This window comes from Microtus pennsylvanicus, chromosome 13, assembly GCF_037038515.1.
Source record: "Microtus pennsylvanicus isolate mMicPen1 chromosome 13, mMicPen1.hap1, whole genome shotgun sequence".
NCBI classification, from domain to species: Eukaryota; Metazoa; Chordata; class Mammalia; order Rodentia; family Cricetidae; genus Microtus; species Microtus pennsylvanicus.
This window is the reverse complement of record NC_134591.1, coordinates 59,513,669-59,535,949: the sequence shown is the minus strand read 5'-3', so window position 1 is coordinate 59,535,949 and position 22,281 is coordinate 59,513,669.

The following is a 22,281-nucleotide window of genomic DNA, read 5'->3' as shown; positions in this document are numbered from 1 at the left end:
TACTACAATGTCAGTGAGTGAAATCAGCCTACAGGAACAGAGCAATACCTCAGGGGCCCACGTGATTGCGTTCTGCCACCGAAAGGTGATCTGTAATGAGGAAACATCGCGATCAAGCACACTTGGCATAACATATGCTGCTCAAAAAGATCTTAGCGGGTGTTAATGCTGCCTTTTTCAAACTTATTTGTGTGCATGTAAACACAAATAACAGTCAATTTCCTGCCAGATAGAACAGCAAATGAATCCCCGAAAAGATTCTTGCTAGAGCAATGCAGTGTGACCAGGAACAAAACATAGATGTCCCAGGTAACGTTATCTGCCTCAAGCCTGTGTTGTAGCACTCTCGAGCAGGGAAATCTTTTACGTTCAACTTGGGTGAAATATTTAATGTTACCTTACACAGAAATCTAATTTTCAAATATTAAAGACAACACACCCAAAGCACACTAACTGCATTGAATTATTTTCTTGTATATATATATATATATATGTGTGTGTGTGGGCGTTTTGCCTGCATGTGTGTCTGTGTGTGACTGACACAGATGGAGGCCAGAAGAGAATATTGGAATGTAGGTGCTGGGAATCGAACCCAGGTCCTCCGAAAGAGGATCCAGGGACCTTAACCACTAAGCCATTTCTCCGGCCCCATCGTAACTAACTTTGTGTAGAAATGAATAGGAGTGGCGTCGCTTTACTGCTTGGCACTACTCTGTTTGCTGGCTAAGTGAGCTTCCTTTCTGTCGTGGTGATGGACACAATGACTGAAAGCGCAGGGAAGAAAGGATGGGTTTGGCGTACATGCCCCAATCATAGTCCATCACTGAGGGAAGTCAGGCCAGGGACTCAAGTAAGAAAGGAGGCAGGAACAACGGAGGCTTATACCAGCTTTTCCCTCTCAAGCCTGATTAGCAAGCTTCCTGATACAACCCAGCCCCACTTGCCTAGGGATGGCACTGGCCACGGTGGGCTTGGCCCTTCGTCAGTTTTTAGAAACTGACCCATGGGCCAATCTGATGGAAGCAATTTCTCAGTTGAGGCTTTCTCTTCCCAGGTGCCTAGAGTTAGGGTCAAGTTGACAAAAACCACTCAGCTCAGCCTATGTGCCAGATGGCTGTCATCTGATGTTCCCCACAAAGATGGCCAATGGGAGGGATGCTCGGTGAGGCAATGTTAACAGACTGTCTGTAAGAATTTTCTGGCATGTCCTCGGTATTCTAAGGAGTATCTGCTCTCACTAATGTGTCGGGCATTACAAATCCAGTTCCCAAATGGGGAATAAATGAAGGAAGAGCAGGCGTGGAGACGCATGGAGGAAGAGCAGGCGTGGAGACGCATGGAGGAAGAGCAGGCATGGAGACGCATGGAGGAAGAGCAGGCATGGAGACCCATGGAGGAAGAGCAGGCATGGAGACCCATGGAGGAAGAGCAGGCATGGAGATGCATGGAGGAAGAGCAGGCGTGGAGACGCATGGAGGAAGAGCAGGCGTGGAGACGCATGGAGGAAGAGCAGGCATGGAGACCCATGGAGGAAGAGCAGGCATGGAGATGCATGGAGGAAGAGCAGGCATGGAGACCCATGGACGAAGAGCAGGCGTGGAGACCCATGGAGGAAGAGCAGGCGTGGAGACGCATGGAGGAAGAGCAGGCATGGAGACCCATGGAGGAAGAGCAGGCATGGAGACCCATGGAGGAAGAGCAGGCGTGGAGACGCATGGAGGAAGAGCAGGCATGGAGACGCATGGAGGAAGAGCAGGCATGGAGACGCGTGGAGGAAGAGCAGGCATGGAGATGCATGGAGGAAGAACAGACATGGAGATGCGTGGAGGAAGAGCAGGCATGGAGACGCATGGAGGAAGAGCAGGCATGGAGACGCATGGAGGAAGAGCAGGCGTGGAGATGCATGGAGGAAGAGCAAGCATGGAGATGCATGGAGGAAGAGCAGGCATGGAGACGCATGGAGGAAGAGCAAGCATGGAGATGCATGGAGGAAGAGCAGGCATGGAGACGCATGGAGGAAGAGCAGGCGTGGAGATGCATGGAGGAAGAGCAAGCATGGAGATGCATGGAGGAAGAGCAGGCATGGAGACGCATGGAGGAAGAGCAAGCATGGAGATGCATGGAGGAAGAGCAGGCATGGAGACGCATGGAGGAAGAGCAAGCATGGAGATGCATGGAGGAAGAGCAAGCATGGAGATGCATGGAGGAAGAGCAGGCATGGAGACGCATGGAGGAAGAGCAGGCATGGAGACGCATGGAGGAAGAGCAGGCATGGAGGAAGAGCAGGTATGGAGACGCATGGAGGAAGAGCAGGCATGGAGGAAGAGCAGGCGTGGAGATGCATGGAGGAAGAGCAGGCATGGAGACGCAGAGCTGTAACCTGTCTTATTTGAGAGGATGAAGCTGGGGCATTGGGAGTTCAGTGCCAGCCTGTGCAACATAGCAAGACTCTGACTCAAACAAACAAACAATAGCAAAAGAACCCACAACGTTTTCAGTAAGAGAAATTTCCCTGGGACATCCATCATCTCCTGCTTTAGACATAAATACTACCGATTCATAGACCACTGGACTCACATAGGAACTTTGATCATTGCCTTCTCTGTGTCTCAGGCCTTTGTGCTTGGAGTGGGATTATACACCTCATTTTCCCGGGCTTCCAGTTTGCAGACTGCCAGGCTATAGGACTTCTTGATGTCTATAAGCACAAGAGTAAATTCTTATACCAAATATCTGTATTACATCCATCTGTCTGTCTGTCTGTCTATCCATCCATCCATCCATCCATTATCTATATATCTATCATTTACGCATATATCTATAAGTCTATCATCTGTCATCATCTATCAGCTATAGTCCATTAGTTCTGTGTCTCTGGAGAACCCTGATGAGGGCACCCACCACTGAGCATACGGACAGAGGCCACAGACAAAGAAAATGATAACAGAGACAGAAGAAGAACATAATACACGAGAAGATGAAAATCAAGCCTAGTAAATCTAATTAGGAGCAAATGCATATCGCTTTCATTGTTAAGCAAAAAGTAGCCCAACCATTTAGTGGGCGACACAAAGCATTTGGTGCCACCCAAAGTCATTATGATAAGGATATTAGAGAAAGGAACAGAAGCGTCCACTTTCATACAGAAATGAATGCCCCTTGTGCAGGAAACCCCAACTGTCTGCTTTTTGGGTAATTGTAAACTACAGTACCTTTTAAATCATCACCAGACAATTTTTTAGTTGTTTGCTGTTATTGCGAGAGTTTAAGATAAAGCAATAACACACAAAATTCAGTTACTTGAAAGGATCGATTGTCAGACTTTGACAAAGACCAAGTGTAGTGGACAGGAATAAAAATAAGGCCAGTAACAGTGACTCACGTAGCATATATTTGCTTCTTACAGCAAGCCTATGCATTAGGAATGGCTGCCGCCCCCAGTTTATGCCTGAGGAAACTGGCAAAGAGGAGGTAAATTCTCCCAAGTATAGCAAGGTAGAGAGGAAGCTGGAATTCCAAGCCAATAAGTCTGGATCCAAGCCACATCTCCTCCACCAAGCCCACACTATGTCAGACACTAGGTTGGGTTTCATCTATCAGCATAATCATAGCGAATAACTCTGAGAAGTGAGTATTATCCTGCCCATTATACGCTGCAGTGGCTTTGGAGTAAACTGTAATGTGTGGATTCAATAGACTTTTTATGAATGCCTTTAAATTATACATATACATTATATATTACATATAGACATGTAGTTACATGGGAAGAGTTCAATAATAAAAATTGAAATGAAAGGCCAAACACGAGTCAGTATATTTGACAGAGTTTCAAATAAGAAAGACCGGTCATTCAACTAACAGCAATGGGGATTATGCCAAGATAAAAGTAGTGGTGGAGATCAGGTGATGGGAAATGGGTGACTTTTTTTTCCTTTGACAAATGTCCACAATGAATATTTAATAAATACGCTTAGTTTGCAAAACTGATATTTGTATGATGAATAGTGGAAAATATGCACACTGCAAGGACTTGTGATAAAACATGTAGTAGAGCATTCTGTCAGAATAAGGCACTTTTGGGGTATAAATCAGTATATAGTTGGGGTAGTCATTGGCAAGAATGGGAAACAGAAAAATTACCCATGAAAGCAACCAAGTTTTCTGCCGCTCTAGGGTCTGCCTGCCTTTGCCCACAGCAATCTCATTAAATCACTGAGTCCAGCTCACTACCCCAGGCAGGACTGCCCCTGAAGCAGGCCAGATGGGTAGAGAGCCCAGTAGCTCCCAGCATTCAGAGTCCACTTCCTCCCTGGCAATCGAACGGTTGGCTACTGGTGTTTACGCTGACTGGCTTTATATATGCCAAATTTGAGTCAAACTAATTATATCCGAGAGAGAGGAAGAAAAGGGTGGGGAGAGATGAGTGTATATTAAGATCTTTTTTCGTTTCATATTAAAAGTTCTGGTCCTTTCTGGGAATGGGACGGGGCACCAGAAGCCTTAAAACTGGAAGAAGACTCCTGCCATATAGGATTTATCATCCTGCTGATGGGTACTTTAAATGTCAGTTAATCTCGCCCTGCAACACAGCTGCAGAGGTGAGCTCTAAGAATGCAATTGCAGGCTAGGGAGAGAGTTCAGTGAGTAAAGTGCTTGCTGTGCGCACTTGGGAACCCAAGCCCAACCCCAAGAACCCATATAAAACAAAGAAAATCCAAGTGCAATGCCAAGCACTTAGAATCCCACATCAGGGAGGCAGAGGCAGGTGGATCCTTGGAGCTTGCTGGCAGAGCAGCCTAACCTGGTCAGAGAGCTCAGACCAATGGCAAGCCTCAGAATTCTAAAAACACCGAAACCAAAGCAAATCGAACATGGGAGCTGAGGAGGTGACTCATCAGTAAGAGCATGCACCGCCCTTGCACAGGGGCAGACTTTGGTACCCTGCCCCTCTTCTGGACTTCATAGGCACCTGCACACACACACACACACACACACACACACACACACACACACACCCCGAAACACCCAAAGATGAAGTAACTTAAATAAAGTTGCTTTCCCACCTGGGCAATCAGCCAAACAGCTTAGGCTGGCTCTGCTCCATGACGTCAGTTCCGGATTCCACAACGGGAAAAACAGAGCCACATCCAGGAAAGGGGACCTGTCTTCTTGCTAGGACCGACCCCGAGTTTGCATACCTTACGTCTGTCACATTCCACCACATGGAAATTAATCCTGTGATCACACCTGCCTGCAACGGGACAAAAGGAGCTGCTGTTTAATCACATTTTAAGGAGAGAGGAAGTGCTTTTCTGGCCCATTGCCAGGGTAATGGCCACCGCAGCTTCTGCACTCATGCACAGCCTCTCTCCCTTCTCTGAGCTTTATCAGTGGATCAAAGACTATGCGTCTGGCCTCTTTGGTATGTTGTAATAGGCCCAGCCATCAAACCAAAAGGCGTTCACTAGCCAAACTCAGTCCATATGCACTTCCCATCTCTGTTCCTCTCTTGCCCTCTCCTCCCCCACACCCTGCTAGCAACCCATTCTGATTTCTCTACAGACATCCCCCCCCATAGTTGCTCCAGTGGGAGATGTTGTGAGCCAGAAGATTATCTCAGCAGATGGAAGAGGAATATTTACGGGAGCCCGGGAACTGGGGAACAGTGTCTGCTGGGATGCAGTCCCTGCTGTACTGGTCTGCTAGTGGCCTAGGTACATGCTTTAGTAACTGCAGGGGCTCATTCCCGTTCCTGCAGATACAGCCAATAAACGTGGATTCAGGCCCTCCTAGGATCAGGCAGGCAGGATTCACAGTGGGAACGTGGCATCGATGGGGCCAAAGCTGTGTTCCTTTATCACGCTTCTCAGGAGGCTTAGAGGCTGCGTGGGTCTGGGATATAAACCCTCTCTCTCCATGCCCTGTCAGCTTTGGGGACTTGGGTAAAGATACTCAACTCCCTTCAATCTTCTCATCAATACAAAGGAGAAACCCACACCTCACAGTATAGTTAAGTGGATTCTTTTAAAGGAGCCTAGAGCCAGTAATGAGTTTCTAATAGCGAGTGGGGATTGTTGATATAATTATTATGAACCTTAAATGAGATGCTTTGTAAGAGGACCCTGGCCAGGGCCTGAAATACGAAAACAGTGATTTTCTTTTGTTAGAGTCCCCAAGGCATCTTCTAGATTTCCTCAAATTAAAACCCATACCAGAGGGGTTTCCCTTTGATAGGAACTACAGGGCAAGCTGAAAGGTCGGCAGTGAAGGAAGACTTGGAGCGAGAAGGAAAAGAAAGCGCTAAACCTTAGTCAAACATTTATTCTGCCATCTGAGTATCTGTGTCCTTCTGGTTTCATATGTAGCCATCTGAACCCTCAAACTGGTAATAATATGATGTGTCTTTGGGAGATGAAGGCTCGGACAGGCGTGAGAGAGCTCCCGTCAAGAAGACATGGATGGGATTGGTGTCTTTGTAAATGAAAGTTCAGGGAGCTGTCTGGGCCCTTCCACCCTGTGGAGATGTGTGGCCATCTGTGAGGAAAATCCCCTCCAGCCACCAAGTCTGCTAGCCCTGATGGTGGACTTCTAGCCTCCAGAACCATGGGGAACAAATGTCTGCGGATCAGCTGTCCAGTTCATGGTGCTTCTTAGCCTTCCAGATGAACTAAGAGTCTGTGTTCCGTCCGGGTGTGTGGGGACACCAGAGGGAAGATCTGCTCTCTCCGTTTTGTCCCAAGGTAGCCTTGCTTTCTCTGTCTGTTTCCAAATCCTGTTAAAATTGGTTCTGGCAAAGTTAGTGACTCGAAATGACACGGACTTATTGTCTGGGTCTTCTGGTGATGAGGAAGCGAAAATGAGTTGGCAGGGCTGTGTTCCTCCAGGGGGCTGCTGAGACTCTAGTGGCCTTGTGGTTTGCCAGCATTGCCTCTTTCCTCATCTCAGCCTTGGCGTCTGCTGTCCCGTAGCCTTTCCTGATTCTTGCCTCCCTAACTCCCTAGCATAGCAGCACTGGCGTTGACGCGGATGTGCCTGGATGATGCAGAATAATCCCCGTCGCAGGCTCCTTCCTTTAATCACTTCTACACAGGTGACATGGCCACAGAGGTGACCGGCAGATATTTGGGGAGGTTGTTGGTTTGTTTCATCACGCTGTTCACATCATCTTTGCCCAGATTTTACGAACTTTAGAGGTAATTAGCATAGATAAAATCCAAGTGCGATGTCTGTGTTCCCCGACATATTTACATGACACCCTTAGCATGCGTAAGATATGAGTGGATGGTACCCACGTTCTACAGTGTAGTCACTGCACTCCAGGAGGATTTACTGGAAGCTCTTGTTTTGTGTGCTCTAGGACACAGGCCCATTCATCTTCTGAGTAGCATCCTTTTTGATTGACATCTTCGTCTGTGTGTCACCATGGGAATAAATATAGAAATTCATGCATGGAAAACCACATAAATCTGAGTTAACCCAGAGCTACCTAAAGCAGTCTAGAGGATTTGAGAGAATCATAACAAAGAAAATAAGTTACAAGAGAATACAGGCAATATTATATCATCTATGTGTATGTGTGTAAAGGAGTCAATGTAACATCACGTATTGTTTAGGAATATAACAGGAGGAGGTGGGCATAAAATATACATAAGAAGGTAACAAATGCATTTAGCATACTAGTTTTTCATGGGGAAGGAGAAGGAAGCGCTATGAGGAAGCGACATATTTTTAAGCCAGAAGGAGGATGTGAAGGGGCCTGACCTGCCACTCATATGTGGGTCTGCAATGGTTCACAATAAAACTTGTGAAGCAAAGTCAGATCTTATTATCTTGAAGACTTAAGGAGATAGGATTCTATGTGGAGATTCAAGAAGGAAGGAACACTATTCCTAAAATGTGCGTAGATGGGGACAGAAGGAGCAGGCTTGTCAGGAAGTATGATCCCAGACACAGGGGTTCCAGGGTGGGAAGGTGTCCTTAGATCAAGAACTCGCAGCTAATAGTCTTTCAATTATGTCACAAAGCAGTAAATCCATGTTGCAGGGAGACCTCTTGTTGGTTCCCAGATGTTCAGCAACTCAGACCCAAAATAATCACACAGAAACCATTATTATTTAGGTCACTGCTTGGCCCATTAGCTCTAGCTTCTTAGTGGCTAACTCTTACATCTTAATTTAACCCATTTCTATTAACCTGTGTATCTCCACAAGGCTGTGGCTTACCGGGAAAAGTTCCGGTATCTGTGCCCGGGCTACAAGGCTTCTCTCTGACTCCACCTCCTTTCTCCCAACAGTTAGTGTAGTTTTTCCCACCTATCTAAGTTCTGCCCTCTCAATAGGCCAAGGCAGTTTTCTTTATTAATCAACCAATCGTATTCACAGCATACAGAGGCAAATCCCATATCAAATCCAACTGATCACAAAAGGAGGGGACAGGAAGAGAGAGAGAGAGAGAGAGAGAGAGAGAGAGAGAGAGAGAGAGAGAGAGAGAGAGGAAAGAAGAGAGGAGGGACCAGCTTCCACTCACCAGATGTTAGTACTATCTCCATCCCTAAGTCTGGCTTTGACAACCCACCCCAAAAATTATAATAAACCAACAAAGGCTGCCAAATGTCTATGGGGAGGCAGGTCCCAAACACCACAGCTGAGATCCTTGCCTTCAGGAAAGCTCGTCTTGTGACTCGAAAGATGTGGCAGGGACCTGGTTTCTCGTGACTAAGATAACCCTTCTATGGTTTCAGCTTCTCCCCAGGGCCCCAGCACGATGGTTCCCAGAAGCTTCACACTGCTTCTAATCAAAGTGAAGCAAACCTCCAACGCCAGCATAAAGAAAATACAAGAGGGTCTTTTCTGATCACGCCCCGCAGAGCATAGGCTTTGCCTCCCTGTGTCAAGGCCGAGCATGTGTCCCCACTCTTTCCTGTTCAGTTGATTGGGTACCTGAGGCAGAACCAGTCCCCTTATCTAGAAAAATAGAACATGCTGATTGGCTAGAGGCCACTGTTGAGCTGCATTGGCCCAGCCCCGCTAAGAGAAACAGGACAGCCTCCTATATAGACAAATGAGAGAGCGGGAGCAGGCTCTGCATGTCTGACGAGTCAATAGGGGATGTTGAAGCACAAGTAGTATAGCAGACCGTTGTGAAGAGCCCAATTCATAGTTCTTAGGCCTCTCATCAATAAACCATGCAAGAGAATCTGGGCTGACCGTATACTCCTATAACTCCAGCACTCATGGGACAGGAAGATCTTAAGTGAGAAGCCATCCTGGGTTATAGAGTGAGACCCTACAGAGAGAAGAGGGGGTGAGGGAGAGGAGAGGAAAAGAGGGAAGGAAAATATGCAAAAGGAAGTGAGTCAAGAATTGGGTTGGAAGACGAACAGGGAGGATGTTCGGTGGACAACATGCTTTCTTTCACTTCAAGCTACAGAAAAGCTCTTAATGGGACCCTCAGCAAGCTATGATAGGACCCTTTTATTTGTAAGAACCCTTACAATGAACACACATGCATACACACCACATACACACCACACACACCCCTCTATGGAATCCTAAGAGAAAAGCTTGGCTGTCAGCCTGAGAAGACAATGCCAAAGGTTTGTGTGGCTGGGACGGGACCTCACTGCCTGAATCAGTCACAGAACTGAGCATGAGCTATCCCGTAGTCATTCACATTTGCAAGGGACCATCTAGGCCTGGGCAGACCCCAGTGAGTTGCTGCTGTAGGTATGCCTGAGGCTGAGGCTCAGGAGTCAAGTCTGGAGGTCCCGGGACCTGAGTGAGGCTGGCTGGACCAAAGTAACTAGACATCTCCTTCCCCATGTCACAGACCCCACACATCCCCAGTTCTGCTTCAAAGGGAGACAAAGACCCTGCCTGTCTCCCCAGCAAAGGGCCCCTTTGGCGGGGAATAAAACAGGTTCGGAATCATTCTTATCTAGGACGGGAATATTTTAATTATTGAACGGAAACTGTATTTGTGGTTTAAAGTGACCAGAGCTCTTTTTTATTACCTAAAATCCGGGAGAAAAATTATGGGACCTGCCCAAGACAGAGATTTCATCCTCAGGCAAGGGGAAAAAATGCTCCACACTGTATAAATTTTAAACGGAGAAAGAGAACCAAATGAAAACCGTGCTTCGGGCGATGCTCATTCAAGGAGCAGTTTTGTGTCCTTTAATGAAACTCATAGAAGGGGATCCAGCCAGGCTGCATGCTCCATGAGGGGTCCGGGAGACACCCCCTCCCACACAGACAGGGATTGCCCCAAGGGCGACTGAGCCTCCCACAACAGCCATCAAAGAAGGAACCGGTTCAGGGGGCAAACTCCAGGGGCAACCTCAAGGTCAGAGGAGAGCCGTGGTAAGGACACGGCAAGCAGTGGCAACTGCAGACACAAATGTCACGCGGCAGAGCGAGACGCTCCAGCAGAAGCCACTTAAAGGCCACTCTTAGCCTGCCTAGGAAGCCATAATTTTCCATCTCCCCGGAGGGCCTCATCTCTATACCAAGTCAACGCCGTTATTATTTCCCATCTGCCCCAATTTTCTTGCCTTCTGCCCTGAAGCACTTGTGACTCAGAAAACAAGGACACAAAACTGCTGCCGTGTGTCCAGGGGCTGGAGAACCCCGGGCTGGGGCCCTCATTTCACCTTGTCCCAAGCCGAAAGGTCACAGACAAGCTCTCAGCTCCCCTCTCTCCTCCCCAAGGCCCCTCAAGGCCCTGCTATGCTGCACCCGCATTCCTCGGTCTTTTTTATCCTTTCAGTTTGGCCATTAGCAAGGCAGACAGCCCATAGGAAGAAGCCCACTCCTAAATGATGCCATGCAGAGGGGGCAGGGGGCTCTCAGAACCTGCCCCTTCTGACAAGTGTCTGCTAATTGCATTCTGGCTCCTTGCAAATTAAGCTATTCCCTCAGTTTAAAAAAAAATGACATTTCATGTTGATTGCCGGGTTCTTATTTTTCTCTGGTACTGGGGGAAAGGGCGGGGCTGGTGGGGCTGGGTTTGACACTGACATCATAGGGAGAGTGTAGGTGATGCTGCCAGGGCTCCAGGGCTTCGAGAACTTTTGCATTTCTCATCTCAAAACAATTAGATGAAGCCGATTTCCCCCGTTCACAAGGACCCTCCTTGTGGTTTCCAAATATTCCTAACCATTATATCTTCCCTGGGGCCCTCTGATCTTGGTTCCTCTGGCTAGGGGAACCACTCTGGGAGCTTTGTTTAGGTGCCCAATGCACATAGCTCAAGACGGTCAGCCGTAGCTGTGATTGCGTGAGGCCCCCATCTCATTTGAGGTCTTGAGGGGTTATAGCAGGATTCCCATCATGTGCAACACTCTGCCTCCAGGACAGATGTGCTCAACTGTGGTCCAGGGAGCGTGTGGGGATGCGAGAGACTTAAACTCTTGCAGCCTTGTTGTCGTTGAGCTGTTTTGCTTTCCCTGTTCCTCTCCCGTGATGTCGCTTGCTCGGGGCTCCTGCACTGTGTTCTTGCGTCTTAAAATGTTCTCGGTTTGATTTTCCAGTATGATCAATAGTCATGGATTTTTCAATGTAAACAAAAGTTCATTGGGGTCCTCGGGAATTTTGAGAGACCCAGGCATTTGTTCACAGCTGTTCAAACTACGCTCTTGCATTCAAAGTGCTGCCCCCACTGAGATGCCGCCCCCTCTCTCAAGCAGCCCACTGACAGAGTCAGTTAGCCCTCCTCCAGGCAACCCTGAGCTGAGCCATAAGCGGTGTGCAGCTACCCTGCCTCCCATAGCCTCCTGCAAGCCGCTCTTTCCCTAGCTCAGTCCAAAGCTCTCTTAAATTTGGCAAAACAACGTGATGAGATTTATGACATTCTGGGGGAAGGAACATTCCATTGAGATCATCCCCGAATCCTGCTGGGACTCAGTTTAGAGATATGCTGGTTCTGGCCCATTTTACAGGAAGCGAAGAAGAGCGTCTGAAGACAGATGAAGACACAATTCCAATCCAGCAGCCTGTGCTCTTTGGTTAGAACACGGAGGCTCCCGGAGCTTCTTTTTAAAACACAGCTCCTTCTCATCTAGTTTCACCTCCTCCCCACCCACCCCTCTCTCTTCTCTCCTCTTTCCCCAGCTGTCATTTGTTCTTCCCTCATTTTCTTCCTCCAAGCTTTAAAGGAGCTACTATCTGCATGTCTGTCATTGTCACCCCGGATAGTGCAGTGACTTTCCATAAACACACTTAACAGTGGCATCAGGACCTGTGACTCTTGGCCAGACGCGCATGGTGGCCCTGTCATTGCTGCACAACTCTCAGGGAAGACTACAGCTTCCTGAACTTATGTCCCCAATTCTCAAGGAGAACACAAAATCCTCTCTCATCTTTTCTCAGACAGCAGTTGTGGAGCTCAGCCAGGTCCCTGCAAGCCCCCTAACTTTCCAACTGGCCCCATTTCTGTCTGACCCTCAGAAGAGGTGTCCCGCTAAGGCTTGCAGACCTGTTCCCACTTCAATCCATTCCTCTGAATTTAGGATCTGAGAGAAAGAAGACCAATGTTATTCAGGGTCTGCCTTACATGTGTTCACAGATGACCGCAAAGGCAGAGGCACAACCCAAGTTGGCACCACGCAACAGAGGAGGACACTTAGGCTGCGCCAGACCCCACAGCGTGCTGTGGGCATGGCTGCCAGGTGTGTTCCATCCCTGTGTCCCTTCAGGGCTGAGGAGCGGAGAGTGGCTGATACAGGAAGGCAGGAGTCTAGCCTGGACACAAACTGGGGTGCTGATCACAAACTTCCAAGTCCCATACGTCTAAGCCAACAGTGATCTCTCTTAAGAGCATTGAGTGTCTGTGGCAGGGGCAGGGATGACAGATGGACCTAGGTTTACAAACTAGCCCAGCCACTTACCAATCTGTGTGACCTTGGACATGTCTGCCAGGCTCAGCTTTGCCATGGCCTGTGCAGAGAGTTTAGGAGGGTTGTTATGTAAGTTAGCAAATTCAAAGGCCCTAGAAAAGTGATGGACTAGAGAAGACAACAAACATAAATAACAGTAGATAGAAGTATTATAACAAACAGGAGCTGAAGTGGCCCAGGCCTAGGGACCCAAGCACGGTGGACCACCTGCGGGAAGGAGGGAGTTGTACCTCTGTACTCCTCTAGGTCCCCAGGGACTCGTTCCTCAGACGCAACAGACCACAGGTGTGAAGGGAACAGGTGTCCAGATGCCCCTCATCACTCACCAAAAATGCCATGGCTCCCAATACCCTTCACAGGCAGGAATACAGATGCCGGGTGAGTATTTGGAGAGAGTGGTTGGAGGTGAGAGGTGGGTGGTGGGTGGCTGAGCCAGGCAGCGAGTGACTGAGTCTGTGTTTGGACATCTGTCATCACTGGTCATCCTAGGATTGAAGCACACACCGGGCCCAGGGACTTGAGGGCAGCCTTTGCCAAACAGGGAACATTCCAGTTAGATGTGAGAAGATCAGTGGGCGTTTTGTGAGATTCTGTAGGGAACCAGTCACATAAATGTCATTTCTACCACACTTCTTGAAATAGCTCCACATAACTTTCTAGAAGACTGCTTCATGCATTTAAAAGTTGAGTTTTGCTCTTGCGTTGCTAGAGTCTGGCCTGCTAAGAAAATTGTAGATAGGCACACAGCGAGAGGCGATGAACACAGTCCCATTAGTGAAGACATTCAACCTGTTGGCAGACTTTATAAATTGCCTTACATACTCTATGAGAAAGGAACCCCCCAGACACTCATCTGGTTACAGATGACATATCTCTGCTAGTTCATTTAACCCTCAAAAACACCCTCTGAAGTGTGTGTAAGTATCCCCATGTTACACCTGAGGCAATGATGATCTTCAAAGTGTCTGCCTAAAGACTACAAAAAGCCTGCTCTGGGCCTCTGGGAAGGTTGGTAAGGAATGGAACACCCTTCCTCAGCCAGGCTTCTTGTTACCTTCAAAGCTGAGATGCAGCAGCTGGGTCTCTGTGCTCCCATGGAAATATACAAACTGACGCAAGAAGATCCTGTTGCAGGGGATTGGGGTGCATCTTAACATAATCAGGATCCCTCCTACTTGGAGAACAAACCAAGTCCCTTAAAGTGGTCATGTGACTCTCAACTAGGTTGCCGTCCAAGTGCTTGCAAGGGAAATTACCAGAGAATTTGGCTAACCCTGGTGTGACTAGCTGAAAGGCCTTTGGGGCAGAGTTGGAGTTTCTTTGAGGAAAGCAAGTACCCATTTATGGGTAATTGCTTTACACAGATTAGAGCTCTGGCCCAACCTTCCAGACAGTCCGAGCTGAGGGCTTTGGCCAACCACACAGTCATGGCAGCCAGTTCCTGCCAGTAAAGCTCTGTTTTACTGGTTCTGTTCTCCCTGGCTAATGCTGATGGATGCACCCCTGTTCCAGGCATCATCTATGACTTGAAAACCTTTTAGCGTTCCCACCGGGCCCTTGTTTCAAACCGTCTTCCGCTAATCATCCTTCAGTCCTGCTGGAGGGTCTGGTGCTCCTCATGCCCAGGCCCAGACTTTCTGACCATGACCATGGATGGAAGTCCGGGAACTATTAGGCAAGACAGAAACCCTGCTGCTTGCAGGAACTCAAGAATCACGCTTCACATTGGTGATTAAAGGGTTGGCTGTTTCCCCCTTCCCCTGAATTCTAGAATAGGGACATGGTTTGCCTAGGGGGGACCTAATATCAGCTTTATTGGGGCTTTCTGGTTGTGTCAACCTCCCATAAAGTGTTCCAGTTTGGATGGAAAATGCTCTCAACCCGCCCTTCCATTAGAACGCTTGCTCTCCAGCTGGTGGGACTATTTTGGGAGATTGCAGACTCTTTGAGACCTAAGGCCTGGCTGGTGGGTGTGAGTCAGGGTCTAGGCATAGGGTTATAAGCCAGTTCTGTTTCTAATCCATTCTCTGTGTCCCGATCCATAGCCACCACATGTGAATAAGCCTCCACCCCAAGCTTCCACCTACATGCCTGCCCCACTCCGATAGACTGGAATTTCTGAGACTACGAGCTCAGATAAATCCACCTTAAGTTGCTTTCCTTGGGTGCTTCATAGCAGCAACAGCAACAACAATAAAACTAATACAAGTGACTTGGACTCGAGGCCAGCGTGGAGCGTCCTACTCGGAGTCCCATGAATTAAAGACAGTCGGGCCCACAGTAGCAAAACATAGCATTCAGTTGTCTGTTCCATTTTGTTCTAGAATGGAAAGTAGATTTCCTTGAGGGGAGGTACTACAGCGATGATGTGATGAACCTGGGTCTCTGAGGCAGGCAGGCAGTGTCCGTATGGCAGATTAGAGAATGGAAGAAAGGCTGGTACCGCTGGGCAGCGCTGCTCCGCTGTGGAGTGTTCTGCCACAAGTGTCAAGGTCACGGACAGGATGGTACAGTCCCCAGAGGCAGGAATCACAAGGGTGTGCACAGAAGGTAGAAGCTACGCAGTCTTGTTTTGATGTTTATACTCCTGCGAACAGAGCAGACGGCCACCTTATCTGTGCAAGCAGGAGACACTTGGATTGGGGCTGTCCCTGGACAGGGGTACTGTATGTGAAAACACCTCTGCCATAGGGCAGAGCTTCCAATATGGAACCTGCCTTAGGGTTTCTGATGCTGTCATGAAACACCATGACCAAAAACAACTTGGGGAGGAAACGGTTTATTTTGCTTACATATTCTAGGTTATAATCCATTGAGAGAGGCCAAGGCAGGAAGTACAGGCAAGAACTGAAGAGGCAGAGGCCGTGGTGGGATGCTGCACCTGCTTGCTCAGCCTGCTTTCTTATACTCCCGAGGACCACCGGCCCAAGTGTGGCATAGGCCACCCCCACAGCTTGTTCCTTCCCACATTGATTATTAATTTTAAAAAATGCCCTATAAACAATCTAATGGAAGCATTTTATCGTCCGTGGTTTCCCTCTTCTCAGGTAACTCTAGTTTGTGTCAAGGTGACAAAACAAAAACAAACAAAACCCCCAGGACAGCGCCCGAGACTTGATAAAGGTATTTTCGGCTGTTCCCTTTCCCACTCAGTCTCTTCCCTTTCTGCTGATTAGGAGATTGTGTAGAGATAGGAATGGGAGAATCCAGGCGCACAATTCTTCAGAGATGCCCATCATCAGATATCAACATTCTCTTGGTCTCCCGCAGCTCTACAGGGACCTGTGGAGTGAGGTTCTAATGGGGACCCTGGGGAAGATCTGATCCACTCAGGAGCTCCCACGCTGGAAGCATCGATGATGTCATTCCTCTCCGCCACCCCCAGAGCCCAACAGAAACCAAGATTCCACTCACCCTAAGACTTCCAAACCACACCTCAGTCTCAACAGCAGGTCTTTAAAATCCTTCAGCTAAAAGCAGGCGCTGGGAATTGCAGAGTTATTAAAAGCATTGTCGAGGGAGAGAAAGACGATGAAGGCAGAGGCCAGCTGACTGCAGGCCTCTGCTAGGAAGCCGAGTGCCCAATATAGCTCTCCCCAGATCCTCCCGGGTATTTCCCTTTTAAGCCTGCCTAGCACTGTGCTGTCCAAAGCAGCCCACTGCTAGCACAGCGCTGGAAGATAGACTCCGAGTTCCAGAGCGAGCCTAGAGAGAAGAGGACAGACAGCCCAGCCTCTCTGCCATCCTGCAGCCTGGGCTCCAATTCTGCTGATATCCCCAGGGGCTGTGCACGAGTCCTTGCATTTGTAGGTCTCCCTGTATGTAGTCCCAGAGCCTGAAAGGTCCCACCTCTTCTCTGTCTCACTGTCCATGTCTTCTGCAACTGCACCCCAAGTTTCTCATTCTTGGGAAGTCTCCTGCATTCTGTGTTGATCCTGAGTGTGTCCTCTAGAGTTTCCATTTTCCCCACAGGTCAGGACACAGAGGGATTGTTTTCCAGGCCTGTTGAATTGGAGACCACGTGACTAGTTCTGGACTAAGAAAGTCATGTGACACAGTCCTGGGCCAGATCACCTGCCTGCTCACAGGAGCCTCTCTAGAATCATCTTTCCCTCTAGCACGGAAACTGGCGAGAGCCCAGAAGGCAGTTGCTCTTTTAACCTGATCCAGAGTCATTTATCACCACCATCCTGTAAATCCATACTGCTTGGTATGCCTTTCTGACCAAATTGCCTTCTCCCCGACTTTTGTCCCATTGTGCATGGTGTGCGTGTGTGTGTGTGTGTGTGTGTGTGTGTGTGTGTGTGTGTGTGTGTGTCTACATGCATGTACAAACTTCAGTTTGATCACAGAGCTTTGGATCTGATTATTCAGCTCAGAGTAGCAGCCGTCATCAATATACAACCCTTGTGCTGGTGGCGGTGTGGTGTCTTCTCCTCTTCCCTGCTAAAAAATAAAGATGTGGCCTTCACAGCTTTCGTTCCTCTGGTCCGCTTTCCCTTGCTCCTCAGGCTACTAGAACTGATCTCACTTCTCCTGTTTCTAGTTCAATGGGGTCAGGTGGGGGAAGGATTCCATTGTTGTGGCTCGAGTGTTCTCATTATGTGTAAGAATCCCAAGACTCTGACTCCTGGGCAGTTGCTTTGGGTGAGAGAGCTGCTTGGGCCACCAGGAGCTCTGCGGCAGCATTATCAGGTACCGGTGCTCCTGCCCATCCTCCCCAGAAAGGGAAAGAGGTATAGGAGGCTCTGGCTGCTTGCTCCTCAGTACTTTCTGTGCTAGTCTCAGAAATACACGCACGCATGAAGGCTCTACCCGATGGACCTTAGCCAGAGAGAAAATACCAAGGGCTGCCCGGTGTCTGGGTGGTATGGGAGGTACTTCTGCCTATGTGTTGCTTTTATTGTTTAATGAATAAAGAACTGGATTGGCTTATAGCATGGGAGGAGGAAGGTGGAGTTAGGGAGATGCCATGGAGCCACCACCGGAGACAGGCGCTGGGAATTTTACCCGGTAAGTCACAGCTACGTGGCGATATACAGATTAATAGAAATGTATTAAATTAATATAAGAATTAGCCAATAAGAAGCTAGAACTAATGGGCCAAGCATTGATTTAATTAATACAGTTTCTGTGTGATTGTTCTGGGGCTAAGCGGCTGGGAATGAAACAAGTGGACTTTCCCCAACATTTGGGAGTTATATGAACCCCATATCTTGCACCTGAGAAAGCAATGCTACATCTGTGTGTTTGTGGGAGCTTTACACACACACCCCTCCATGAGCCACACACCCCTCCATGAGTCATGGACCTGGTCCTCTCTCTAGGTTTATATGTCTTAGGCCTCAAGGTAGCTTCCTGCTTGATCATCAAGTCTAGATTCTGACTCCTGGATCAACTGCTTCCTCCCTACTGAGACACACCTCACTTTTAGATCCTTCACATGGGGCCTCTCACACTGCTCATCCTGATGCTTTGTGCTCTGTTGAGGATCACTGCACCTGGCATCACCCTCACCAGTGGTGCATACTCACCCAGCCTCAGACAGGCAGCAGCCCCGGCCAGAAGGAGAAGGGCCCACCAGGCTTCCAGGACTGGTGATTTGGAGACATTTCTAGAGACAATCCCCTTCACAGGCTGTTTCCCCAGGCTGGAAGAATCCATCAATCTGTCCTTGCTAAGAATCTCTCGCATCTTCTCGCTGCACCCCACTCTTCTCCAGGAGAAAGTCACAAAAGAGACATCAGATTGGTCCCCTAGTTTACATGCTAAAGTCTTGAGAAAAATTTCAGAATTGTATGTGTACATACATTCACATTCATACATACACATACATACATACATACATATATTATGTGTGTATGTGAACATTTATTGTCCTATTTGTGTTTTTGATGTGTACAAGAAAATACCCGTTAACATCTAGTTGCCGCATTAGGATAGCGGGCACAGCTCTGTGCAACGTGAAGACTAATTTGTGCTTGAGGCGAAGAGAGTCCTTATCGATGGCTCTTATGAGAAACTGTGCCCAATAGAGACCCCCGATGTGGCAATAGGGTGTGTCCATAATAACACTCTGCCGGGTCCCTTGACACTAACGGGGGTTGGTGGGTGTGCTTTGGAGAGGAGTCATAAGACTACGGGATACGGCCAAACTGTCAGTCTTCCGAGAAGCAACTGATAGCGTACAGCCAGCACAGCCTGAGCTCTCAGAGCATCTGTCAAACTCAGATGTACCTGTAACTCACATATGGGCTCTGATAAGGTGTGATATAGTATTCCCCGAGGAAGGAAAGTTCACTGCCACAGTCCCAAGGGATGGGAGAACACACTGCAGGTTCTCTTTACAGCCAAACATCTGTCGCCGCAAACGACACAGTTTGGAATCATTTCAAAGCCACATAGCTGCAAAGCTCAGGAAAGCAAGCGTTTGACTGGGCCTGTTGGCTTGCACCTTACCATGCTCCTGAGACAACATGCCTGGGCTAGCCTACTAATTCCAGGAGGGAAATGAGAGATGTGAAACTAAGCCACCACCAACATAGCCCAGCGGAGATCAGCCAATCCCCAGCCAGCCACAGATGCACTAGCATGCCTGGCTGAGATGTGCAGGACCAACCAGCGAAGGTTGCCTGTATCAACCAATCCCAGCTGATCCAAAGATGCATGGACTAAATAACGCTTCTGGTGTGAGGCAGAGTTTACAGCTGTTTGCCGCAGCATTTCTGTAATCATAGTGAACAGATGCTGTTGTCGGGACAGTGACCCCCCCCCCCATTTCTACTCAGGTCTACTCAGGTTCCATATTGACCCCAGTCTCTGCGGTCTGCTCACACGCTTCTTAGAAGTGCTTTCTCAAACCCAGGCTCTGTCACTTGCAGGAAAGCCCCTGGGGGAATCATTGGCTATGATCCTGACTGGGTTTCTGGAATCTTCTTTCACCCCCAGAGCAGTTCCTTTGTCAGGCTCTGGAACACTGGTAAGCCTTTTTCTTCCACACTTCTACTCTGACAGGGAGCATGGTGGTCAGTCCAGAAGATCTTCAACTTTAAGAGACCTAAAGTCATATTTTTTTATCTTCCCAGATGTGAAGGGGAGAACCGTTAAGTCCGTTCCAAAACCAAGCTCTCAGCAAAATTCTCTGCAGCTCATGCAAATGACCATCTGTCCTCAGGAGAAGAGCATGCTGGGATTTCTACCCAGGTAGGACGATGAGTAGGGCATGGGGAGTAATGAGTAAGTAGCCAAGACAGAAGGGATTAGACAACTGAGGTCCTGAAGGACCGAGCCTGGAAACTGGGAAGGTGCCCAGCTGCATCTCCAACCAACTTAGCAGTGGCTGTGAGAATTGCGATGACATAATGCGCCTCAGACACAAGCGTCACTCCTGAGCACTCCCCAGCACAGATGGGTAGCTCTGATTGGACAAGGCTAGGTGAACTGGGACCCAAGAGATCCACAGATGCTGTGGGGAGGGCGGGTATACGGGCAGCTTTTGATGCCAACAGCCAAGGAGATTGCTCATACCCGAAGGCAGGTGAGCATCCTAGCCCTATGGCCTTGTATCCATGCCCTCTGGGTATCAACAAATCACCACAGATTTACACAGCTAGAAGAGAGGCTGGGGCCAAGTAACAGAGAGAAAACTAGAAAGGAGGGTCTCTGCTGGTGGCAAGTAAACCGGCAGAGATGTTCTGCAAAGAGTTATGGAAATACATAATAAAATTGCCTTTATGTGAAGTCCGTGGCCCAACAGTCATCCCCCAAGCCCAAAGGCATTCCTGAATAGATTCCTAATGAACTCATCCAGATGGTCAGACAGGGGTTTCTCCAATTGACCAAAGCCTGGAGGAAGAGATAGGGAGAAAAAAAAAAAACGAAGAGAGTAGATGTGTTTTAAGTTAAGAAGTAGCTAAGCAAAGAACAAGAATAGGTGTTACATGTGGTGCAGAGGGAGGAAAAAGCAAGTAATAAGCAGAATAAGATCTATAGCATGATGCCATTAGTGTAAATTAAAACCACAGACACCCACGAAACAGCATTAGCTTTTAACAAGGATCCATGAGTATGCTGGACCATATATCATATACTGGAGTGCGTAACTAGGGGAGCAGGAGTGAGGATTGAGGGTAAAGCAGGAAAACAAAAAGCTCATAAAACAGAAGAAAGCTCAGCAAACTTCTTATGGTAATGAGCCAAGATGGGAGGGGCGTGGCTAGCATAATTCTGCATCTGCAACCCTTCATTTATTTATTTTGGTTTTTTTTTTTTCCGAGACAGAGTTTCTCTGTGGTTTTGGAGCCTGTCCTGGAACTAGCTCTTGATATCAAATAAACCCGGCTGTGGTGTTGATTTGGAGGTGGGACCATCCCATCTCTGGCTGATGGGGTCAGGAGACATGGTGCAACAGATGTCCCTTCTGGAGGGGCTGGAGAGATTGCTCAGTGGTTAGGGATGCTCATTGCTCTTCTAGAGGAATCAAGTTTGGTAGTTCCAACGCCCAAGTCCAGTGGCTCATAGTTGCCTGTAACTCCTTCAGTTCCAAGGGATACAATGCCCTCTCCTGAATTCCCCAGGCACCACAAACATGTGGCAGGCACACATGTATACCACACACACACACACACACTGATAAAATGAAGCCCTGTTGGAGGTACCCCACGAGCAGCAGTCAGACAGGTAGAGGAGGCCTTGCAAATTAAAAATCCAAGTTTCTGTCTTGACTCTGCCACTCCCTCATTGTAGGACCTTTCGGTAAGTTGTGTGACTACAATTGACTCTAATCCACCTCTCATCTCTCAAGCAGAGATGGTAAAGCCCAGGGGATAGCGGAGATGAGGCACACAAAACTCTCGGCGTGGTGTTGACTTTACAAATAGTGATTCTTGTTATCCTGAGGTTTTCTTTTTTCCACCCAGGAGTCTAAAAGTTCTGTAGTTCTCAGCCTTCACAATGCAACTTCACTTCCATCTTCCTTGTTCAACTGCTCTCTACTGGGAGAAGCTCCAGACTGACAGCTGCTGGAGCCCTCTGGGGCTCAGAGACTGGGACTGGGACCAGCCTGAGACCTGAGGGGACCCTCCCAGAAGCAGGAAAGTCCAAGCCCACATACAGTAGGCTTTCAGGAGGCAGGGAAGGAGAAAGCATGGCCCAAGAGTAGTGTTTCTCAACGTGTGGATCACGACCGCTCTGGGGTCCAAACAACCCTTTCACAGGGGTTTCCTAAGACCATTGGAAAATAGACATCTGCATTATAATTCATAACAGTAGCAAAATTGCAGCTATGAAGTAGCAATGAGAATAATTTTATGGTTGGGGTCACCACAACATGAGGAACTGTACTAACTGGCCACAGCATCGGGGAGGTTGAGAATCACTGGTCTAGA